Source organism: Gavia stellata, chromosome 4, assembly GCF_030936135.1.
Source record: "Gavia stellata isolate bGavSte3 chromosome 4, bGavSte3.hap2, whole genome shotgun sequence".
In the NCBI taxonomy this organism is placed as follows: Eukaryota; Metazoa; Chordata; class Aves; order Gaviiformes; family Gaviidae; genus Gavia; species Gavia stellata.
This window is the reverse complement of record NC_082597.1, coordinates 26,133,614-26,160,319: the sequence shown is the minus strand read 5'-3', so window position 1 is coordinate 26,160,319 and position 26,706 is coordinate 26,133,614.

Below are 26,706 nucleotides of genomic sequence, written 5' to 3'. Positions count from 1 at the left end.
TACTAACACTGCATACTCTGGGAGGGAAAAAAATGTCCCACTTGTTTAAAGAGCTGAAATATTGAAAGTAGGAACAGGGCAGTGTCAGAAAGCTCACATGACTGTGAAGTCACTTGTCTGAAAAAGACTACAGCAGAAGTGGGATGGATAGAAAAGGCTTCTGATAACATTCCATGTTAAATGGGCTATTGATTGCACACTGGGGAAATGAAACTAATTAGGAGGTTGCACAGTATCCTCCTAACATTTATAATCTTCCAAGCAACTGTCTCTACTTATTTTCTTTCTGCACTGCAAACAGAGAAAATCAGGGAAGAGGGTTGGTTTGGGAAGAGAAAGGTTTTTGAAAAGCACATTACCAGTGTGCATAAGGGATAATTTCAGTGGTGACTGTGGAGCATCCTGCTGACTTGTATGCTTCTGACATCTGGGGGTCAGGGGAAGGGAAGTCCTGAACACATTGTTCAGCTTTGCCTTCCCTTGACTTCCACCTACACTGTATTACAGTAGAAGTGCACCCACACAAGAGATAATAACCTGTACTTAATCAACTGTCTTGTTAGTATTGTTCTAAGTAGTGCAGAGCAGTTTAGGCTTCATAGACAAAAGGAGGTACAGAATAATGTTATTATTCTACTTAGTAAGGGCCAGAATCTTCTTTTACAAATCCAGATCAATACAAATTAATTAAATCATGTCACATGAGTCATGAGATTGGAGAGGAATAGAATTCATCTGATTGCTGAAGGACCCCCTTAATCAGTTAAAGCTAGGTTGTGCTACCTAGACCTGTTAGCAGAGACCCTTACTCCCTCAGGTATTCCTGGCAGGAATGGATATAACCGAGAAAGAAATGGTGCTACAGTGCCTTAGCACTGCTCTGGATTACAGGATGAGAAGATGGCTGTATTGCTTTCCTGCCTCCTCCTCTCAGGTAAGACTTGAACTTCAACCTATACTGTTATCACATTGTGTAGACAATAAACCTTGCTGTGAACTTTTATTATTAGGAAAAATTAGCCCACATTGTTTATGTATATGTTGGGAAACTCAACACTGCTTGCCAGCTCTCAAGGTTATGTGTACCTGTAGGCAGATTTTCACTGGGACTGCACGGGCACATTCCCAAGAATGAATGAAATTCCAATTTTAGTTATTTGTCCCAAAGCATTGCAATGCAGGAGATTTGCAGGTAAAAATGACATGTTACAATTTTCTGAACTCACTTTGGGAAATGCCTGGACCCCTCAAACTGAAACTAAAAATAATTGCTTGAGGTAGCCATCAGGACTGGACATATGCTTAAAGACTTCAGATTTGGCAATTGAAGAAAGGATCATATAATCAAAACCAGTAGTGTGAATTACAGGCATCATTAAAAGTTCTGCCTATAGTGAAATTGGACGTTCATTAAACTATAGTTCTTACCAATTAGATCTTTAAACATGGTGTATTATAAAAATTATAGCAATCAGTATGATCATTAAATGAATCATCTATGATTACACATGAGCTTAATGTCATGCTTAAAGCAAGAGGTGCACTTTATGCTTTAAAATGTTAATTGGCCTTTAGGAAAAAAATAATTAGATGGACTTAATATGAAGGACTAGATGGTACGTCGGACTGTGTTCCTAAGTAGTAGAGTATAGGATAATAGCAACCTTCCCTATGTGTCTTCATGACCTCCTTGGACTTCTGTAAAGGAATTTTAGCTGTAGGCCTAAAAATTCATTGATTTTAAGACTTTTTGCATTAAGGAAGACAATCGCTCCTTATTTTTCTGTTCAAATTTTCAAGAATTTAAGCATTTTAAAAATAGCAGTGGTAACTTTGTTGGTGGACACTCCTATAAGCATCAACCATTATTGACTTGCATGTGAGCCTGTGGTATTTAATGTTCTATGTTAACAGTAAAAAGAAGTGTATAAAGCACTGAGCTTTCAGCGAACATCTGATATTAACTAGTATTTGGGAGTAGCATAGCACTTCTGCATTGCACAGGATGTACAGGATCAGGCTGTGTATATTTACAAGGTTTGAACAGCCTGAAGGAGCCTGAAACAGCCTGAACAAGACTTGCAAAGCAGTTGTCAGATTAACATTGCACCCATCTGCCAATCAAAAGGTTACTGAGATGGTTCCTTTCATTCCTTCTCCTCCTGATGGCCCATGACTGCTGTGAAAGTGTCACCTCAGTGTTCTGTCCTCAACACCTGTGACATTCCCATATGCTTCCTCCAGCTCCTTATGTCTCTTCATCTCTAGCTCCCCATGCATGCAGAGCAAAGGCTGGGATGTCCATGTGGCTAAAATGATTGTATTATAATAATAGGTGTTTTTACCTATGGAACCTTTCATTCCTGTTTTATTTATTTATATTTTCTTTTACTGTTTGTTACCTCACCTTACAAATCACATTGAAAATGTCTTTAGTCTCAGCCCTGAATGCAGCTGTAATACCTAAGAGAGTCCTAATTTTTGTCAGAGATCTCTGTAACTCAAGCAAATAGTTCGGTACACACTCGTCTTTGCCTTGGCTTCAGACACCAGTATGAGGGTCATTAGGCCACTAAGCTTGCTTGCAGAAAGAAGTGGTGGGAACAAAGCACTCATTGCCCTTCTTCTTGAATGCATGGTCTAAGTAGACCTTATACAACAAACAAGAAGCAAATGAAACTAGCTTACATGAAGGAATCCCCCATCCTCCCTGCCCTGGGAGTAGAAAGAAAGCAAACTTCATTAGCTGATGATCCAGAAAGGCATGGATCTTTCACAAGTTTTCAGTAGCTATGTTTTACTTAGTCCATTAAGCATCTCTCGTCTGTTCCAGAGACAGTGTATTACTGGTAATTTCTGGGTAAAAATCTGTGTTAGCTTTTCCCTCATGCACTTGTTCTTTTCTCTGATGGCAGAGGAATATTTCTCTTCCGTAAAGAGATCAAAATGTCCCTAAGAACTGCCTTAAGACAGGACCTGCCACCATACCACTCAGTAGCTCCTGAATGCATCTCCTGCACAGTGCAGTCTTCTTCCTACAGTGAGGTGGGGACAGGACAGGGTTGGTGTTTGTAGGATTAGGAAGTCTTCAGAAATGTGAATAAGCTTCCCTACCTCTGGAAAAGGCTATCTAAATCTGTGTCATCTGAGGACCTGAATGAGGGCATTCATGCTCAAATGACCCCAGAGCAACTTGGAATCTAGACAACCCTCTGCCAGGGGGAGCTGAAGATTGCTCCCACAGTCCCCTGTTTTACTTGAGGAATTCTGGTATATAGGATGCCTATACACTTGGCAACCTTGAACGTCTCACAAAGGAATCACCTTTTCAGCACCCTAGCACCCTTTTTCCAACACTTTTGTTGCTTTGTAGTTTAAGCAGCTCTTCAGAAAAGATTTCAGACTCACAATCAAGTCGCTGAAGGGTTTTAGGTTTATTCCCCAGCTCATTCTGAGCCAAATTCACTTTTTACTCCAGCTTTGTACTATGTTTGCCCCTGGACTCAAAAAACCTAGAAAGCTTAGTCAAAGAGGCAGAACTTTATTAAGAGAGAGGCGGCTGACAAAAACACTTTGGCAGACACTCTGCTCTTATCCACAGAACTGTGCTGAATAAGGAAGTGATAGACAGCAGCATTCACATTAGGTGCTTTCAGGATCAGGAATGTTAGAGAAGTGGTAAACAACACAAGCATGGATAATTTAGCATGCACAGCATGAGGTAGAACCTCTGGGGAATAATAGAGTTAAACCTGAATTTGTTCTCCACTTCTAATGCATGCTATGGGCTCTGGCCTCCATTCCTCTGAGGAAATTGAACATTACAAGCAGGCGTGTGCAGAATTATGACTATTTGTGCCTGCAGTCTTAAGACCCTCTAAGTCTTAGCTCACTTAGGTTCCCCTATCCTGTATAACCAGCGATGATCTGAAACTCTGACTATGTAGGAGCCAAGAAAACTGCATGGCGGGTAGCAGTGAAAGGCGTAAGGTCCAAAGATCCCCTTCAGCATCCTGATATAAGACTTTATCAGGATATGAACATTAGCTATGACTGAGGCTGTTTGGAAGTTGCTCACATTTTCTATTATTACTTGCTTAACCTTCTCTTTGTTTTCATATTACAACCTCTTGAGGGAATATAACAGTCCAACAGTCTTGAGGAAATGTAATAGATCAGCTGCATCAGTTTCTGCCTGTTTCTTTCTTTTTGCTGATGGATTTCTGATCTCTCAAACCCAACATGCTGTGAGGTACAGGCTACAGACATGCTGCAAACCCCACATCTGATTCTGCTGCCTTGATGGCCACAGAAATGTTGTTGTCACAGTTCACAAGGCTGGACTACTGCCAGCTAAATATAGCTTTAATGGGATCGCTTTCTCTGGTGACTGAGGAGGCTTAGCTGCCATATGGTCTCTTTAGGCTTCTTTTCCGCCAGTGCTGTGGAAATGAATTGCCCTGCCACAAGCTGTAGAAGGGGAGATCAGGAACCAAAGTTAAGAAAGAGCAGATGAAAGTACAAGATGTCAGACAGATGTATAGGTTAGCAGAGGAGTCATTCATCATGAAGTGAAAGATGGCAGCAAACAAAGGGGCAGAAGACACAAAGTTCACTGTCCTGGAGCACATTTCCCTTCTAATGTGGAATCTATCAGCAGGTTATTTACCTGTGCTTCTTCGGTGTTTTCCAAACTCCTAAGGACTAAGTGTTTAATATAATACAGATGAGCCTGTAGAAAGTATCCAGCAGTGTTCAATGAGCAGGCTTTGACAACTCCCACAGGAATGCTAGGGAAAATAGTCAGGACCAGGGGTGGCCTGATGAAAGTAGCTATTGACTTTTCAGCACATCCTTGAACTGATAATTAAATCAAGCGAGATGAAGAATAAAGTAAGTGGTATTAAAATGTAACCAGAGTGTGATAAATGCAAATGTCAATAATTTAATTAGTGCTATTCTTCCTTGAGAGGCAGCAAGTAAAAAACAACCCAGAAGATTACAGTCTAGGACCAAATCTACACTTCAGGACTGCCTGCTGTATGGCAGAAACTCTTTTGCAAAACCAGTTATACTTTCATAGCTGTCCTTCCACCACCATTGCTATTTCTTCATGGGAGAAGTAGTTTTACTCTACCGATTCAGCGCATAAGAAATACTCAGGCTGCTGGAGAAACTGGTTGGCAAATATCTTCACGACTTAGTGCTGATGGTACAGACTTACCCTAAGACTCCACTGGCACAGGCCGAGCAATTAAGGCCCTTAGTTTTAGTTTGTTGTTGTTCAGAGTCAATATCCACACATCAGAGGGTTTTTTCACTGACCCCCCTGAGGGAAGCACAGGCAGCGCCTGGAGAAAGACCTTTTTCCTTGTTGAGACAGACACACCATCACACTTAGCGATGTTAACGTTGCCAATGAAAGCACTCCTCCATCAGCCTGTTTCCACCTACATAAGCGGTTTTGCTGGCATAAGCATGTGAAACAGAGGATATGATTTGTTCACACTCCCTATGATGGCAATATTTAGTGCAGCTGAACCCTCTATCAGTGAAACTTGAGGATCTTAAGCCAAATGCATACAAGCTTTTGCCAGGATAGCAAGTGTTGGCTAAGACAGCATCCTCCCTAAGCAATTTGGTTACACCACCAAATGTCGTGTGTAGACCTGTCAAATGAAGAGTGGAGATTTTTTTCACCTTCTTTAGCTCTTTGAGGAAAACTATGCAAGCTGCATGGTTAGAAAAAAACCTCCTGCTGCTGCTCCACATTGCATCTCCACGAGAGGGCTCTGCTGGTGTACCTACAGGAGCCCAGCCGGAGCAGGAGCTGGAGCCACCTCCCACAGGTTCCTCTGCTCCCTCTGAACTGCCTGATTTCTCTAGGACAGTCCCTTGCAAACCCTCAGACTAGCTGAAAAAATTCAAATACACAAAAGTAAAATCTGGAAGAAAAAATGCAAATACACCAAAATCAAATGTCCACCATTTTTTCAGCCAGCAATGAGTTACAAAGGTTTTGACCCAATAAGGAGATGTGTCATGGACCGATTTACAGGATAAGGGCCAAAGTTTGCAGTGAGAATTTGAACCCTGCCATAGGGCAAAAGACATAACCAACATGTCACAAACTTTGCTGTCACATATTAAGGGTTTCATACATCAGAGTCCAGTGCCTTTGGTTTTTCATATGCCTTAGAGTATCATTAGGTTTGATCTTCTCCTTCGTGACTGCTGGTTTTCCCTCAGCAGTGTAAATCCAGGTGAACAGAGTTCATCTGTTTCTAACCTGGACAGTGCAGCATTTACCCACTTCATATGAACACCAAAACTGTCAGATCACTTTATTTCTTGTTTGCCACTGTACAACTGACTTCATACTCCCTGATAAGCAAAGAAATTCAGTCTGTGTAACTGAGCATAGGTGAAAGGAAAACTGAGGCTAGGGTTCTCACCAGTGTATTCAGCATAACATCTTCCTGCACTGAATGATGAGATTTCTGAAACAGAAGTTGATTCCAATGTGCACAGCATCAGGAAAACAGAACTAGGTCACTCTCATGTCTAGAAGTAAATTGTATGTTTCAGCACAGCCAGCGGTTGGCTTTATATATTGGAAAGTTGTCAATATTATTAGCTTTCTGATAATATAACTAATTCCTAGTTTTCTATCTAATAATTACAGAGGTTTTGCATGCCTAAGGCTGACTAGACAGTGGGGTTTTTTCTATTTTTGTACACATACGCAATACTACTGCACTTTGAAAACTGTCTTTTCAAGACATTCTTGTAAAAACAGCTTCAGTAGTGTGAAATAACTGCAAGCTTAAAATCGCCTTTTGTAATTGTGGCTTATAAATTTGAGACCTCTACAATTTTATTCAAATCTCATGGACATCACCCAGGTGAAGGACCTTGTGAATAGGGCTAAAGACATTTCTGCAAGAATCAGGAACAATAATGAATATTAAAGACTCAACTCCGGTAGAGCTAACTACTGTCATCTTAGTTCATGTCCTGAGCTCTCACGTGAGCATAAAGGCCACACACCAGTTCATATTCTGACTCACATCTGGAATGAGACAGCTGGCTTTCCAGGCAAGCAAACTCATGTCCAGACTAGATCTGCCTCACACACACATTTTGCCCTTCTAGGCAGAATGGGTACATCCCGCTCAAACTCTAGCCCAGCAGACAGACAGGATGAAAGCAGCCACTAAATGTCTTATGCCTTATAGACACGGGGGAACAAAGGCATATGTGCCAGTCTGTGTTTTACTGACTCAATGACTGCAGTGTGCTTGGATCTGCATTTGAAGACTATTCACAAATTTCAGCTGGTTCAAAGTGCAGAAGGCAGCTGCCTGCTCTTTCCTCAGCCCATGTCCAAAGACATGCAGTGCACTGTATTGCATGGGGTGCCCTGGCTCCCAGATCATTTGTAACGCATGGTTAGCTGTAGCCTGTGGAGTGACACATGACTTTGTCTTTGGTGGGTTTAGAATTTGTTGCTACTCACTCTGAGGTTAATGACGAAGCTCATGTTGGCATCAGAGGTAGAATGTTAGCTCTGAAAGAAGGGCTGTTATATGAACCCAAATAATGATACAAAAGTCTTACATAAAATTGATCAAAAAAGTCTAGAACTCCTTCACCCCCAACTTCCCACACACATATGCCTTTTTGGACTCCATCACAACTACTGAGTCCATCTGAGAGGCCTAACTGAACCCTATATCAGTTGAAACTTCTGAGTCTTGGTGACATGGTGGTGTTAAGGAAGGGCATTTGACTAGCACTTGCCTTAAACCCAAATCAGTGGCCTGGAGCTCTTAATTCCCAGACCATGCTGAAAGACCTTGCACTTCATTTTGCTTCTACTGAAGAATGTTGATGATGAAGTGTAGACATCTTTAGACAAAGATGTTAAAATCTGATGTTTGAATTTTTGAATTTTATGTTTTGTCACTCTGGAGTTGATTGACGTTTAAGATGCGTGTTGTCCCAAATGCTGAGAGGCATAATTTAATGAACTGGAAAATAAAATTGTTAATTGTCAACGTGACTGTTAGAGATTGGAGTGCTTAGTCACTCTTGAGTCTGTGACATTTTTAAAGGTTGCATGGGATTTTAGTTGCATGAGTTCTGCTAAAGTCCTATCAAATTGGACACCTTTGTCTCTTCCCTCTCAGCAACTAATAGGAGGAGAGCAATCATTAGAATTAAAAGACCACATGAGTTTGAAAAGGCAGTGCATAAGGGTTTCTTAGAAAACCTAGAATGGATTAAAATCTTGGTAGTCAGTCTGAAACTGTGAAGTAGTGCTTACAGAAAATGATTTTTCACTTTGCAGGCATCATTCCAGCACAAAGGGACTTGCAGCTAGAAGTGAGTCTAGCCAAGGTATCTATCAGTTTAGGAGTATGTACTGCTTACTTGTGGTGTAAGGGGAGTATCTGGAATTGTGTAAACTCTGCCTTGGCATTTATATTATTATTTTAAAAATAAAAAAGGCAAGCAGAAGAAAGAAGAAATATGTCACCAGCCATGGCAATCAGGCATACTATGCTTTCTTCTGAATAAGCAGTCTGTAATGTTTTTGGGGCAGACATAATGCTGATCCAAATGGAAGCTCTTTGCAGCTACAGAGGTGTCCTATGGCAAACATCAAGCTATGTCTTATGTACCCCATATGTCTTTCCTTGAAATACTAGGCAGGAATTGGCACACTTGTCCCAAAATCACAATTTATACCTATTCCATTTTTGTTTCAGACTGCAGTCTGAAGTCCATTTGTTCAGGATTTCAAATTTCAAACAGCTTTCTACAACCAGGTAGCGAGACATCGGAAAGTCCCACTCATTTGCTAGAGCAGCATGCTTAGCTTTGAAAATACGATCTCCGTAGCATAGCATGTGGGGTTTTGCCTACTCTCTGAAATTCCTAGGATAATTCTGCTATGGGTGCTGCTCTAAAATTCAGTGATGAGAATTGTGTTCCATTGTCTTAATGACTTGCTTTTCACATTCTTCTGCACCTAATTAGATTCAGATCAAATGAAGTCATAAGTGCCTAGGGATAAAGAGAAACTCTTAAAGGGCAATTGGTTCAGACAATGCAAGCCTCTAAGGGGAGTTTGAAGCAGTTGCAGTGATTAATTGGTTATTTGAACTTCGTGTGCTCAACTGTTCTGACAGGACAGGTATTTTTATACCAACTGGTTGACTCCATTGCAAAAGCAGTTTGGTTGTGTAACAAAAGTGCAGCAACAAAATGAAGAGATGCCATTTTATGTGCACATGGGGAGTGTATCATCAAAGGTAGCATATGGCAGCTGTGCTCAATATTTAATAAAGAGCTGTAATAATTACAGTGGGGAGTCTAAGAGCATACTTCTAAGGTCTAGAGTGTGCTGAATATTATCCCAAAAAGGGGTACTTTTAGGAACAGTATGTCAAGTAATAAATATTTAGCCAAAAAAAATGGACATCAGTAATTTAGAAGTAACTGTTGGAAAATGTAAATTCTTCTGTATTATGATGAGGAAGTCTTAGAGAATATGCACTGAACCAGCAGAGCAATGGCACCAGGAGCAAATGCAAGGTCCATCAGGACCTATGCTATTATTGAGAAGCCATGCCCTAGCACTGGCACCTGTTGCCTCCAGTTCTTTATGGGGTTGACAGTGTTAGGATAACCATCTGATATGTCAGTCTGGTTCTATTCTGCTCTGATTAGAAGAGCTCTCTGAAAAGAGACTCCATACTCTAGAGTTTCCGTTCAGCTTTGCAATGCAAACTCTCAACTTCTGTTTCATTTACTAACTTGGGAGTGAAACACCTTCAGCAAGAGAATGGATTTTACAACTTGGTCCCTTCCAGGCTGTAACTGTACGTCATTTCTGTGGTTTTACTTCTACTTTCCATGTATGCTATATTGGTCATGTTGCTGGAGTGCAGTTTGTTCTGAGTTAGCCACTAAAAATCACCTCTGGGATCTCTTCGGCCTCCAGTATTGGAAGTACTTTGCATAACAGACTTTCTTGTAATTGACCTCTTCCCATCATTCTTTTACTGCCACATCTTTTGTATAGTCAGACTTACATCCTGGCATTGGTTCCTTCATCTTTCATTGTCTTGTTCATTGCTCTCTCTTTCTTCTCATTTTGCTTTGCCTTTCCTTTTCCCTACTGCTGTACCCTGTGCAGACACGTGCCCTCTTGCCCTATTATTGTTTTTTTTCTCCTATTTTTACCTCAGTTATTTTTATATGTATTTTTTAAACAAAATACACACACAAGTATGCACAATGCCTGAACTAGTAAGACTCCTGAAGGAAAAGAAAAACAAACATATTAACACATTATATTTTGGGCTTGCTTCCCTTTGTTCTTCCCATTCTTTTGATTTTTGGCTTGATCTGTCATGAATAATCAAACTATATAGAAGCTTTGGAGTAGGAACTATATCCTTTGTCTGTACAGCACCTAACACACTTTTGGATGCTATATAAAAGCTACAATATGTGGTTGAAAATATTTGCCTTAAGAACTCAATGCTACAGATACTTAGCGTTCAGACTTGATTGTCTTTCTTACGTTAGGCAATTGGCTCTGAAGTAAGAACAGCGATAACAACATATGGAATTAGTCAGCTTGTATCAGTCAAGGGACTGCTCTTGGTTCATTTATAGCTTGTTTACATGGAAAAATAATCAAGGCACCTTTACTGTTTCTCTACAATTTCTGCCGGGCAGTAGAATACTTCTGCACTCATGATTATACAGTTAATTTATAGGGGAAGGAGAAGAGCAGAACAAGAGCTTGTAAGGTGCAAATACTGCTCAAATTACATACCATATTTCTCTGTAAACATGGTTCAGTGCTTTGAATTTTCCTGTTTTCACATAAGATTTTGCTACTGTACATGCCCAGTGATAAGCTACAGGAGCACCCCAGTCACCAAATCCCTTCCCCAAGCAAACCCACTACACTCACAGGGCTTGCACTACCTTTTAGCATATCCCATGTTCATCACGGCAGACACCAGCCTTGCCCACAACTTGGTGGTTAGCAAACTTGCCTGGGATGTTTGGTCTGTGGGTCTGAGTCTCTTCAGGTGCCTGTGCCAGGCCTGAAAGACAAGTCTCTTCCCACGCTTGCAGGACTGCTGTGACCACTAGAATATTTGGAAGGCATGGAGAGTATTACAGCAGGCGTGAAGGAGGCAATTAACTGTGCTGAGAGGGACAACAGAGAGATCATATGACAACTGCAGTCTCTAATAGATGCTGAGGAGAGGCAGAACTTCTTCAAGTGTAAGTTTTCCTTATGGCTTTTTTTCCTATACCTACCTAGTTGGCATCAGATGAATCTTGATTTCTATGCCACTAGTACTCCATCCATTGCATATGAAATTCAATCAGGGCTATTAAACACTGCCCAAAGAACCAGATAGATACCTAACTATTAGCGTGGCAAAATCAGAATCCTTCTTTGAAGATGGTTTATAGCTTTGTAACTGGAGCAATTAGACAGTGCATGAGACAATGCACAGAGTGAGGTCTTTTCAAACTGATTCTTTGCCAGCTACTAATGGCTTATTACAATTATTATTTAATTAAAAACATTGAGGTGTTGGAAGAAAGCAACAAGCCTGATTTTTTATTTCGTATCATACCCTTCAAGGGTATGTTTAAGGAATGCTCAATGCAAAACTAGCTTTAATGCATAACCTTTACAACATTATGAATAATGCTACATTATTAAAAGTGAATCAGTCTGAAAAATACAGTTTTGCACTCTTGCTGCTGGCAAAGTTTTTGCATTTTATTCATCTGTTGTGATGAGCATAGACCTTCAGGTTATCATTTTGTTTCAATCTAGTCTTACATTTCACTTTGTAGACAGGATCAAGTTTTAGCAAGCTCTAAAGGGAATGTGGTTAAACTCCCTTTCACTAATTTTTTTTATAAAATAGAAACATGTGAATGAACTTCCAGTTTTGTAATTTTTTCCAGTGCTAGACAACACAGCAAAGCTAGGAGAAGTAATCATCCCCTCCTCAGATGTGAGGGCTTTGGATCCAAAATTGCATCATGAAACTTTTCAATTAGGCTGATGTTCCAAGAGCATTTCAGGACAGCACAGGTCAGCCATGACACCAAATATAACTACCTGTCTTATAACACCTTGTGTGGCTGTGGAATGAGTACACAGGATCAGGGAATCGATCTGATTAGAACTAAAGTAGAAACAAGCAATTGAAACAATCAACCAAAACCCTACCCTTCTATGTTGTGTGTATACCCCAAGAAAACAGTCTATGCAAAACCCTGGTTAGTTTTAATCCAGGTCAGTTCCCTGACCACATGGCAACATAAGATAGGTTTCAGTTCAGACTCCTAAATGTACTTGTCTCCAGTGCTGGAGTTTAAAGGTGAGCCCCTTACAGGGTGTCTGAACCTCCACTGTAGTCAAGAGAAACCTCGGCAAGAATTCAGTGGGTACCAGCTAATGTCTCAGATTCCCTGTGATATCTAAGGTACCTCCATGGAGCTTGCATATCTGTTGCAAGGCCTAATGGAGACCCATGCCCTTCCAGATTGGTAGCTGGAGGGCACGTGGGTTAGTCTAGGGACATACATGACACTAGGTTAGTCAACAGAATCACAGAATCACAGAATCACAGAATCACTACAGTTGGAAAAGACCTGTAAGATCAAGTCCAACCATCAGCCAAGACCACCATGCCCATGAAACCATGCCCCGCAATGCCTCGTCCACACATTCCTTGAACACCTCCAGTGATGGTGACTCCACCACTTCCCTGAGCAGTTTATTCCAGTGTCTCACCACTCTCTCAGTAAAGAAATTTTTCCTAATATCCAGCCTAAACCTCCCCTGGTGCAACTTGAGGCCATTTCCTCTTGTCCTGTCGCTAGTCACTTGGGAGAAGAGACCAGCACCCACCTCTTTGCAACCTCCTTTCAGGTAATTGTAGAGAGCGATGAGGTCTCCCCTCAGCCTCCTCTTCTCCAGACTGAACAACCCCAGCTCCCTCAGCGGCTCCTCATAAGGCTTTTCCTCCAGACCCCTCACCAGCTTCATCGCCCTTCTCTGGACACGCTCCAGCACCTCAATGTCCTTCTTGTAGTGAGGGGCCCAAAACTGAACACAGGATTCGAGGTGCGGCCTCACCAGCGCCGAGTACAGGGGCACGATCACTTCCCTAGTCCTGCTGGCCACACTATTTCTGATACAGGCCAGGATGCCGTTGGCCTTCTTGGCCACCTGGGCACACTGCTGGCTCATCTTCAGCCGGCTGTCAATCAACACCCCCAGGTCCTTTTCTGCGGGGGAGCTTTCCAGTCACTCTTCCCCAAGTCTGTAGCATTGCATGGGGTTGTTGTGACCCAAGTGCAGGACTCCCCACTTGGCCTTGTTGAACCTCATCCAATTGGCCTCCGCCCATCGATCCAGCCTGTCCAGATCCCTCTGCAGAGCCTTCCTACCCTCAAGCAGATCAACACTCCCGCCCAACTTGGTGTCATCTGCAAACTTACTGAGGGACCACTCAATCCCCTCATCCGGATCATCGATAAAGATATTAAACAAGACCGGCTCTAATACTGAGCCCTGGGGGACTCCGCTTGTGACCGGCCGCCAGCTGGATTTCACCCCATTCACCACAACTCTCTGGGCTCGGCCATCCAGCCAGATTTTTACCCAGCAAAGAGTGCACCTGTCTAAACCACGAGTCGCCAGCTTCTCCAGGAGAATACTGTGGGAGACAGTGTCAAAGGCTTTACTAAAGTCCAGGTAGACAACATCCACAGCCTTTCCCTCACCCACTGGGCAGGTCACCTGGTCATAGAAGGAGATCAGGTTGGTCAAGCAGGACCTGCCTTTCATGAACCCGTGCTGGCTGGGCCTGATCCCTTGGTTGTCCTGCACATGCCCTGTTAGCGCCCTCAAGATGAACCTCTCCATAATCTTCCCCGGCACCGAGGTCAGGCTGACAGGCCTGTAGTTCCCTGGATCCTCCTTCCGGCCCTTCTTGTAGATGGGCGTCACGTTGGCAAGCCTCCAGTCGTCCGGGACCTCCCTTGTTAACCAGGACTGTTGATAAATGATGGAGAGTGACTTGGCAAGCTCCTCCACCAGCTCCCTCAGTACCCTTGGGTGGATGCCATCAGGCCCCATAGACTTGTGAGTGTCCAGGTGGCATAGCAGGTCGTTAACTGCTTCCTCCTGGATCATGGGGAGTTTATTTTGCTCTCCATCCTTGTCTTCCAACGCAGGGAGCTGAATACCCTGAATATGAATATGAATATGAATATGAATGTAGACATTTTAAAAAATTGCCTGTCTTAATCTCAAGATGAATCCCAACCCTAAACTCTCTTTACTTACAGCAGAAACCCACTCACAAACACGCCAGCAAGCAGCAGGGAGAAGGGCAGTGCAAACTGTAGTTACTGCTCAAAGGGAATGGGAGTGAAAGCCTTCTTTCTTACAGCAGAAATACTTCTGAGAATTAAAAGTGTTAAAAGAACTAGTGCCAGAGAGTTAAAAGAGGCCACAAAATTGTTAAGGAAAGAGAGAAAACTCCTATCAATTGCTGATGGGCACTAAACCAGAATGTTATTTAGACAATAGCACTCCTTTATCCCTTCAAATCCTTCAGATACCCAAGGTAGCTTAGCTTTAGCTACAGACCCAACAGTTTTAATTTTATATGAAACACAGAGATACAGAGAGACCTCTGCAGCCACACTAACATTCAGTGTCTTCAGGGAAACTTCAAAGAATGGAAATCTCCTTGTGTACTAGATGTACGAGAACATGTTTTTTATAGTTCTCATGCTACTATTAAAAGCAACAACAATAACCTTTTGCTTTTAGAATGGAAGAGGCTATTAGTCCCCCTTTAGTCCTGCAAATCCCTCTGGGGAAAGAGGTCCAGCCCAAGATGCATCTTCTTCTCTTGACCTGTATTGTCTATCTCAATGCATACTAAATTATTCTGGAACATTTTCTGTGATTAATTCGAGTTCCTTTCTCCACAGGTTAGAGCCAATGACTCAAAGTGCTTCTGCACTCAACCTGTGATGAGGACAGTCCCAGAGGCTCCCCTGCCAGGGACTATGCTGTCTGGTAGTGGTAGTGAACTCTGAGGACTGGGACAGTAAGAAAGTTGAAGTCCCCTCCACTTCCAAAGCACTAAAACGCCATAATTTCAAACATGTGTGATTAAAAAGGAGAAAACCGTATTTCAAGAATGCGAACTGCTGCTGATTGTAAGACTCCACAACCAAATACATGGATAACCTGAACTGAGCAAGGATGAGAAGTCTAATTCCCCTCAAATTCATGAGTTTCACCTCAATTCATTTTTCTTCTGATGTGATCTGAATTTCTCACCTACTCTTCCACAAAACTTGTGGATGATAACTTTGATTTGAATATCTCACTTCTAATGAAAACAAGCGTTCACACATATCCCTGCTTAGGTGGGATTTCTATAAACATCTTTCTACAGTGGGGAAAGGGAAAAAAACCTATTCATTCCGTGTTGTCATCTGGGCCTTCCCTTCTCAGAGGTTACTGCCTTTCCCTCATATCAGTCCTCTGAACAGAGACTAAAAAAACAAGCTGAAAAATTAACAAAGAATATCCAGGAAGCACAAAACCCTCCTTCAAAATTAAGTTTACTGATTTTTTTTTTTCTAGTAAACATCATTGTACAATTTTTACATATATGAACACTGAAGGCTCCAGACAGCAGCACGTGGCAGAAGAAAAACAGCATAAAGCTGGTGCAGAGAGGCTGATTCAAGAGCTGGGAGAGGCAGCCAGTCTCAGAAGGCATGGGAAGAGCTTTCTGGGAAGAGTTGTTGCAACTCAGAAAGTCACTGACTCGGCTAAAACCAAACCTGGAAGCAAGGACTTGCCTGCAGAGACAGCATGGGTAGGAGGAGAATTGGGTATAGTTCCCATTTTTTTATCCTGTTCTTCTTGACCTATTCCTTTTGTATTTTCTCTGTGCAGTAAATTAGATCAGCTTGTGTAATAAATACTGCCTTTTGTATTTAAAAGTCCCTTTGGTCTTCTTTGGGATCGTCACTATGAAAGGGAAGTTCAAGCCAGGGGACTCAAAGCTCACGAATTTAAACTCTCCATAAAATTTTCAGGTATTAAAGTTCAAAATGTAAATTCTGAACTGGTGAAGGAAACCATCGCTGGTAGTGAAATAACAGGATAAAAAACTGCTGGACATTGTTATAACAGCTTTGCTCATGTAGCAGGCATCTCACTAGGCATAGCAACAAGACTGCAAATCAAGGAGTACATTTGAAATAATAAGATATTTTTATAAGCCATAGAAGTATAACAAAATATGAAAATCAGAAACTATACCATATGAAATATGAAGTTATATCTTCTCTGGAAATCATCCATGATTCTATCCAAGATGGACCTTCTGCAGGTGCATTGGATTTACCTTCTGAGAATTATATTCAACTGCCTACAAGTGGCTAGGTATATGACAGTGTAATGAGAGCTTCTGAAAGAGACCTCAAAAGGACTTAGAAAAAGAAGAAAATTAACTTTCTCTTTAGTTCTTAGCCAGGCTGCACACCATTAGGGATGATAGATACTTCTGCTAAAAACTCTATAATAGTTAAATATTTTACATGGAGAGGGCCGGTCCTTTCAGGAAAAGGCACTTAATTATCTTCAGACCATACAAACAGACCAAGGGTATAGCTTTTTTTCTGTAACAGAAACATTTTAATGTTACAGGTACAGCTACAATGTATTGAATTTCTACCCAGAAGACTTTCTGAGAAAATTAAGACAAGGATGCTTGAACCTGCTTAATAAAAGTTAGCAAAGATGTTTAAAATGATTGATTTCCCAGTAGCTGACCTTCAAGCATTGCATCCACAGAAAGTCTCCAAAGTTATTAAGGGTGTTGAAAATCTCGTGACAAAGGTAACAGAAAATGCAAAGGTAACGGAAATGCACATTCAAGATATTCATCAGGTATGGTTTTAATTTCAGTCGTTGCTAAATTGTTACTCAGTCTCATTTATTGTCAGCCAAATGTCAGCTCACATAATAATCAGCAAGATCAGCTTAGAGTATCTGTTTGCCAAGCTCACCTAACTAACAGCTGTCTTCAGAAGCAAAGAAGCTAATCAAAATGAAACACTGCTGACAGTGAGCATAGCCATGGTCCTGTGCCTAACACTAAAACATGGCTTTGACTTACAACAGGAGAATCAGAGCTGAACTGGTCTAAGTTTTCTCACATAAAGAAACTAAGAGAAAGTAGATGTTTCAGAACAGTACTATAAATAAATGTAAAGCAAAGACCTTGGTTGAAACTTGTCTGAAATTTTCAATATACGATTATTTTTGGTTTTATGGAAAAAAAATCCACCAAACAAAGTCTTTGCAAGCAATTTCAAGCCTTGTATTTCTTTGGGAAAAGAAACTGTGTCCAACATGTCATTACAAGCAGGACAGTATTTCTTTCAGATTCTTTTTTTACAAGTGCAGTCTCCTAGATGCCTACACCCAGGCTTTTCCCCACATAATGTTACATTATCCATAAAACTAAAATCCAAAGATCGGATAGTCAAGGTAGTCATCCTCAAAGTTTTTCACTTGTGTTTTGCTGTATCTACAGAAATTTGTTGAACCTCGAAAGTCTTAAGTTCCCAAGATGAAGAAAAAGCTCTAGTTTATTTAAAGAGAAAAAGAAAACCTTGAAAGGATGAGCCTTAATGCTTTGGAAGAGCTTGCAAGCCTAAGCCTTGATACTATGACAAGAGATTACAGAATTAAAACATGTTTTTAAGTCAATGCTCAATTTATTACCTTGGAGCCCTTTATTTTCATGTCTAGCAGTGGACTTAGTTCATGATTTCTAATGTTAGTTTGGCAGCACTGGTTACCCAACAATTAAGTTACACCTGGCATCAAAAAGACTACTTTTAAGATAAATGACATACTTAATGTATATGTGAAGCCAGAATAGGATTTAAGGAAAATAATAATGAACACTCAAGTACTACCTATCAGCCAAATAGATAAGTCTTAAAGGCCCTCATTCTCAGACATTTTCAATGTGCAGTACTTTACCTAGTTTGATTGGTCATGTTGAAAATGACAGGACATTTTTTGTGCACCAGTGTTGGAACGACATGCTGCTAAATTGGCAGGAGCTACTATATATCTATTCTTAGTTAAATAGGCTGAAAATCCCCAATCCTTCTTTGAATCCTTGACAGTTTTGAATTTTTTTATCTTTATGGGTACCGTTTTGGATGTCAGCTCAGTTCTCTGCTAACTCAATTGTTTTGGTGGGTTGTCTCTGCTAAACTGAAAACAGCAATTTTCTTTAATCTGCAGCTTTTAAAATATATTTCCCATAAATACCTGCTGTATGGTATTCCTCCCTGCAGAATCTGCTCTGTAATTTGCAATGGATTTCTAGCTGCTTTAGAGTGATCTGCAATACCAGTTCATTAAAACATTTTGGATGAATCTCCATGAATATTTGATTTGGTAGCAAGCCTGTAGATTTTTACAAGAAAATGTATCTGGCCTCAATCAATTCCATAGTCATTCCTTATGATATTATTTTAATTCTATCCCTTATGGATAACTAATACTTGCAGCAGCTGCATGTCTTCCTTTAGGGACACTTTTTGAAAAACAGATACATTTAAGTATCTCAAAGAGGAAAATGCATCAAAACATTCTATTTTTCTAACATATAAAAATTCATGTAGTTTGCAAAGACACTGAGATAAACTGGTTCAACTCCCAGTTAGGAATAAAAGGGAGATGAGTTAGGGAATCAAACAAAACTCCTGAGAGAAAGGAGTTCAGCCTGGCTAAATCCAGCTACTTTCCACCATCACTTACCTACCTCTGGAGGAGCCTAACTGCATTGTATGCCTCATTATTTAGCATGAAAGCTCTTAGACACTCTAATACCTGTTCCTGGAAGGGGAATGTTTATTTCCCATCTGAGGCTTTACTGCCTGGTATTTCATTCAGATAGGCAGCATTTAAGTCCTGGCAGCAGCCTGGAAAGTTAGTTGTGCTCAAAACTAACAGCTAACTTCTGACCTACTGGTGCTCATTTCCCTTTCCCCACACTTCTTTATAGAATGTTTGAGGGGATCATGGAAAAGGGACTGGTCTGGGTGCTGGTGTCTCTTCATTTTAGAAATATAGCAAAAATCACAAGACCATGGGCAACAGGAAGCCATCTCCTTGTCTAGTGGCGAGAGAAGTCTCCTGTCTCCTGCCACTGGGCTTCTGCATTCCCCAAGAAGAGTCTGAACTTTGCAGAGGGCTGTTGCTGGGTGGAAACAAAACCAAGGATGAAAGTAAGATTGTTTCCCATAGGCAAGTGTCATAATCATGAGGCCAGAGAGTCTTTTGCTCAACTCTCTTCCTCTGGCTTTTGCTCCCAGCATCATGGGGCTCAGCTTTGACAGAGGGACAAAGGATGCCCTAATATTCAGACCATGGAATGCTGTGAATTCAGGTATTCTGAAGGGTTCAATCCTCTTTAGACTGGGGGAGCACAGACCCATCACATAAGTCATCCTACTTTCTGAGCAGCTTCGTTAATCATTAGGCTGTTACATTAAAGGTAAGTATCACTGCTATCACACAGCTCCATTAAAGTTACCAGCCTCAGGAGTGCAGGAGTAGACTGCAACATGAGTGACAGGTAGCTAATATCAGCAATCTGAATCATCCCTTAAAGTTGCCTAAATTCCCTAGAGTCAGAGGGAATCAATTAAATTAAGCATACAGGCTTCAACCAGCATGGATTTTACGTAACTTTTTTAATGGCATGGATTCAGAAACTGGGGGAAACAAGTTCCCATCTGGCTGTAGAACAACAGAATTGGCTAAGAAAGAACTGAAATGCCTGTCTTGCAATATGCATGATCAAACTGTTTTGTGTTTGCAAGAAGTCAAATCAGGTGACTTGTCTTGGTGAAAAGATAGTCATATTTTGCTGGGGAGATAGTTTTTTACATTGTTTTATGTGTAAGATGCTCCTGAGGGGAAAAAAAAAAAGAAAGACACAGTGAAGAATCTTTTCTAGATACCCATTGCTCGGGCATCCCTTTATCTTAATTTTCCACATTTTCTTACCTTCCTTTCCATTAAGACAGGGAAGATGAAAGTCCCACATCTCTTGTGGTTTGACTAAATTCTGTGGCTGGTTGCAATCTATAAGTTCTGTGCTGTTTGCCATGCAGATGGCAGGCATCACTCTGATTAACGTGCAGTTAATCTCATAGATATGTAGCTGAATAGAATGTGAAAATCTCAGGCAACTGTTTGGACAACACAGGCTATAAATGGATTTCATTAGTACTGCACTAATAACTCAGTGCATTAGCAGAAAGAAAAGCATATAGGAAACACAGGATGGAAACCTTTATCAGGGTGCTTGTTTGTTTTCACTCCGGGGTGACAGAGCACTGGAGTTGATGCCTCAGCTACTGAAGTTGGTGTGTAAAAGTAATACAGCAAATAGCTGATAAATCAAGACCATTTTTTTTCTAATTGATTATGAAATTATATGAATTTATTTTTAATTCTTTTGCACAGCTATGTAACTTCCATTCACTCAGTTTAGGATCAGTGAACAAAATGGATGCCAATTCATGCGGTATTTGCCAAATTCCATTTTTATATTGAAGTTAGAATGTCATAAAATGTGGGATTAGTGGTGAGTGTCAAGACAAATAAAACAATTTCCTACAATATACATTTGTCTTAAAAAGCAGGCAGCAGGAAGGAAAGAAGTTATTTTACAAGGATTTTTCAAACAGCCACAGGGCTAACTGTTGCATGGTCTCACTTTGAGTAGCCCCTTTAACAGAAAAATTATGGAAAAATGCACAGAAAAACTAACTTACTGGTGGATTCCTCTCATACTTTTTTATCCCCTCTGTTTAAAGCTCTTTGCTTATGCAAGGCTTATGGGGAAAAGCAGTGCAGCTGTGGCTGGGTTGTCACTGAGACAATGCTAATTCAGTGAAAGGAAAAGATGTTCTTTACAGTGTGATCACAGATGCAAGAAGTTTACTTGGGCTCTAGGACAGAGACAAGCACCTGAAGAGAGGTCTGTTACAGACTACAAAATCTACTCAGGAAGCCTTCTGGACTGAAGGTGGTCAGAGGCTAAGGGTGCTGGGAGAAGCGTACTGCCAATGCCTGCCCTGTTCTCACTCTTCCCTAGGTAGCTGCTCACAGCCACCACTAGAAACAGAATACTGGCTTAGAAGAAGCAATTGGGCTTTTCTTAGTGGATTGAGATTTTAAAGAAAAAATATTTCTGCCTCATAATTAGGCAGAAGACTAGAAAAAATTCTGGGTATCTCTAAGAAACATTTGAAGTCAGTTCATTTAGATAAAGATGTCAGTTAAACAAATGTTAACTCTGAAAAACTTACTAGGGAAGTCTTCCTCATCTCTGACTTTACCATTATAATATGTTCCTACAGCTCTGTAAGTCAGACCCTTCCTAATGTATTTTTGCCTAGAAAATTTTATGTATTCCTTTTGCTTTCTTCACAGAGATTTTAGTAGCTCATTTAAGATCTTACAGTGCCAAACAGCTAAGCAGTGTACAGTTACATGAGCATTAACTAAAACTACAGCATTCATTTTATAGACAACTTTGTCTATAGTGTATGAGCAGGCTGAATTGCAATGTTGTGCAAATGCATATGAATAGTCAGCAGTGAGACTGGGCTGTTACATCAAACCCAGGGAACTATTGTTTAGCATGTACAGAATATTTTCATCCTCAAAGAGTTTCATGAGCAACCACTCATTCATCTCTGAAAGATGCCTCAAAGCCAAGCGGGTAAATATTACCATATCTGTTTCTAAACATGAAAGACAGGAAGACAGAAAGGGTAGGGAAGTTAAGTGACTCACCCAAAGGCAACCAATAAAAGAAAGTCAGTATCAGAGACACAGCTATAAGATGAGCACACCTAATTATATCTAGACTGCATTTAGAGGAGGAGCCTGAGGCCATGCAAGACTAAATACTTGTGTCAGCATTGCAAACATGAGGTTGTGGTGACCTTTGGAAAAAGCCAGGGAAAGAAATTTTGGATCATATTATCCCTTAGTGCAGCATGCCTGATCCAAACACCTCTGTAACTCCTTTCAGCAATGTTTCCACCATTTCTTGCAGTATGATGAACGTGCACAGAATCGTTCTGAGATCCCTGAGCACCTCCATGGTATGATTGAGTGGGATCTGTTGACAAAATAAGAACTCCTACTCAGCAGTATGGATTCATGAGATCAGTTAATGATGGAGAGCAAGCTGGCCTGGACCTGATAGTTTCCTATCCTGAAAGCATCATGTGGCTGTGGATGCCACCTCTAGCTCTCATGATGTGACCACAAGACTCCATTTTCCCATCCCTACTCCTTTTATCCCTGTCACTTCCATCATGTGGAATCTCTCTCCAAAGTTCAGTCTTTCTTTGAAGCTTACTCTTCCCTGTCTGGCCCACAGAAAAAAAATCTTTTGTTCATGCCCATATGAAATGTAGGTTTGACTGTTCCCTCTTGACTGTTTCTTCATGATGAGGGAATTCATCTCATTCTCTTAACACCATCGTCATCTCTTATCTTCACTCCTTATTAGCTTCATCGCACAAACTCTTCATAGGAGTCCTACATTCTCCATAGACCTTCTGCACAGCAACACAGTTCTACCTCATCTTTCACAAACTCTATTAACCAATTTTTCAGACTTTTTCTATGCCTTTTATCTCCAATGACATCTGTGCAGTTCATGTTGCCCCTCTCTCTCTTCTACACCCCCTCTTCTACAGAGCAGCTAAAAAAAAAATCTTGCTTTCTCTCCATCTCTCATTCCTTCCACCCAAGCCCTCTGCCCTCCAGCAAAACTCCCATCTCAGCACTCTTTCCCTGCTCACCAAAAGCTGAATACACCAAGGATATTAACATAATTGGGCAACTCAGATGACTGCAACCAGGTGAAGGTTTGGGATTTTGAAAAAAATTTACCCTGTTCTCTTTTGCCTTAGCTTCAGCCCGTCCTTCTCCACCCACACATGATCAATTCCTTGATGATTTATATCCCTCGTTTTTACATCTATCAAACAACATAAATTAGATTGCAGATGCTATAGGGCAGAGCACTTGCCTTACTTCTACTCATATTTCTAGCACAGTGATTGACTACACAAATAACAGTTGCACAGTTCTTTCTGTTCCTTCTAATTTACCATTCAAAGGCAGTAAAGCCTAGAGCATTCAGTGAACTGAGTGAAGAGAGGATCTCCTTGCCTTAGTGGACAAACATCCAGATCTCAGACATCTCTTTCTACAGGCAAGAAAGGCAAGAATTGCCAAACGGTGCCAGCTTACTTATTCACATAAAGACATAAGATTTCAGGTACTATTTCTTCTGTTTTTCTGCCCTTGTGGCCAGCACATGGCCAACAGTGCAAAAATATACAGTCAAGCTCTTTAACCAGTAGCAAGCCCACTTTAATCGATTCATACCGGGGACTTTGTGGAAAGAAATTATAAGGAAAAAGCAAGCTTAAAGGATTGAATTCCCTAGCCTTTAGAAGCATTCCTGGGGTTTGTTTGGTCTTCCTTTATTGTATTTCTTTTTCTTCCTTAGTTAATGAAGAATAGTGCAGCCTGGAAAGCTGAGCTTATCTCTGCTTTCAATATAGAAACCTTGTCAGTAGAATTTGTCAATGAGTGAAAAAAGTGAGCCCACAGAGACCCACTGGTGGGATCCTTTTCTGAGATGAATCTTTTCTGTTTGCAGATATTTCCAACAGTTAAAGCAATTCACTACTGAGAGCCAGTCTGAATGGCTGTAAAACACCTTGCAACCCTGCAGAAATACACAGGAGACAGTATCTCCGGTACTGTAAATGAACGTATCACTCTCAACTTCAACGGAACTAAGATGTTTTGCACCAGGTGAAGACCCAATCCCATAGGAATTTCCTGTTGTGCCAGTGTTCAGTTGCTGTCGCATGTCTGGCTTCAACTGATCTGGATCAAAAAGGTTCCCAGTCCCAGCTGCTGCTCGCTGTCTTGTCTGAAGGTTACCCTCCCTGTTCCCCACACTCCCCCTCAGATACGTGTACATAATTGTTCCCTAACCCAGTTCAATCAAAATGAAAGAGGTTAGGAAAAAACCCCTACTATTTAAAGTGTGTGAGCTAACCTGGATCATTTTGACTGAACTGGGTCAGGGAGTGATTACATGTGCAGTTATACCAGCTGAGCGAAAAGGAAGGGGGACAATCTATTTGCTTGGCTTAGTAACAGTCAAAACAAGCCCTATGACCGCAGCTTTACGTGAACGGTATTCATAGACTGGCTTTGGGTAGTAGAAATTGGCATATGGTCTAAGAGATGTCTCACTGTGCACAGCCACCTTCCTTTTGATGTGGTTTCTGCATACCTGAAATGTCCTAGCAAATCCTCCTGAAACTGTAATGGAGTGGGCAAGTGGGAATTTTAGATCTCCCAACACACCGACGCCTTGTGTTCTGCCACACACGCTAAGTAGTGGCAAAACCCCACGACCGAAATGGTTTAGAACAGTGCTGGGGGAGATTCAGGGCAAAAGCTAACGTGTATGTCTTTTGAAATCAGCCCGACGGTTTTATTCTGGCAGATAGAGGCAGCCTCCTTTTATCTACGCTGAAGAGGAGAAAGGATTTGCTATCACCATCAGCATGCAAATCTTACTGTGTCCTGTCTAACAGATTTAACCACTCTTCAAGTGAGGACAGTTAATGTAGACATTTGGGTTTAACAGAAAGCACGGGGTTTGTCAACAGCTCATTTTATGTAACAAGCTTGTACTCTGCCTGACCTTTTACTGAGCAGAAAGGAAAACCATGGCAGGCCCTGTGTGGCCTTGGATGCGTACCTTTTGGAAACACAGAAAACTAGGCCTTTCCAGAGCTGGGGCTAATACTTTCAGTCTGAAGCTTATTTCCTTCTTGAAAGAAAAAAATAAAAAGAAACATCTAATAGTTTTCTTTGTTTGGTCTGTCACATAGGAACATTCTTCCCTACAACTCCTCTTCCTCAATTCTCCATTATCCACTACTGACAAGAGTACAGGAAACATTGCCCCAAATAAATGGACATTCTGGGAACCATCTGGGTAATGACAAAATGGGAGCCCAGAGGAGTAATAGTCCTGCTTAGCCTAATTCACCCCGGTGTCTGCTTCTTATCAGACTCAGGGCAGGAAACCATCTTGTCTTGCAGGCAACATTACCTGGATTCAGCACTACCATGCACTTTGAAAAAGGTCCCTGTGTCCCCAGTTCAGTGGCTTCCTGGCCATACAACATTAGTTTAGTCATTTAACTTATCTGTATCTCCTTTGTAAAGCAGTCTGAAGAATAGCATGGTCTCAGGTGAATCAGGAGGCTGAACTAGAGGCAACTCTAAGCATTTAGTACAGATGCCCAGAAAATATGAATAAGCATTAAGGGCAGCTGCCAGTTAGTGCTATTTGAAAATCCTGCCTGAGAGCTTTGGTTCACAGTCCCTCTGCAATTCAGCACCTCTTCAGACATGAGGGTTAACCCCAGCTGATGGCAGTTTACGTGGTAGGCTTGGCCAGGAGTTGTGGAGGGTGAGGAGCAGACACGCTGCATGCTCTGCGGGCTCTGCAGTGGGCTGTTAATCTTTCCCGCAGGAAAAGGGTGGACAGCTGGAGGCAGTAACCTCTTTTGCCATTGTAGTTAAATCCATCAGAGGCTGTGAATCAGAGCCCTTATTATTTTCCACATGAGTGTTCCCCATTTATGCTCTGATGAAACGACGCATTCAACAGAAAACAAAATGAAGTGCTGAAAGCATTAAACTCTTTAATAACAGGAGACACTGCATGTTTTTGTCATTAATCTGCCATAATTAGGAGCTGCTGTTAATGTCTTTCAAAATACAGAATATTGAAATGTTATTACTGGAAATGTTATCATGGAATGATATGGTAGGATGCTGAATCTCATCTATACTTTATCTTGCACTCCTCCCTGTGTCACAAATTAATGTAGGAATAACACAAACATGAAATTTACACAATACGGTTTGAAGCTAAAGTTTATCTTCCAGAATTCTGGTGTTTTTTTTTCTTGAGAAAAAACTTTTCAAAATATAGGAGGGGGTGTGATGAGAAGGTCACCTGTTTAACTGAAACAAAAAAATATCTGTTTTCGAGTCCAAATTGAGATGAAGTCAAATTTCAAAGAAGTTAATCACAAACCGAAACTTTGGAGTTTCAACTTGTGCTTGAAACCATGGAAGAAAAGTGATAAGAAAATGTGACATACTTACATGGAAAGAGGAAATGGTTTTCAGGTTACCTGACTTTCGGCCACATAAGCTGGACAGACTTGGCTATCTTTATCATTACATACAATTTTTGTTGAATTTATACTGGCTGAAGCAGCACTGCATGTATATGCATGTGTCTGTGTGTATATATGTATTTTATATATGTATTATATATATTCACATAGGCATATGTATTTAGACAGGCAAGAACAGCAATTTAATAAAGACAATAGGGATTAACTCTTAAATATACATATTTATATTATGCCTGC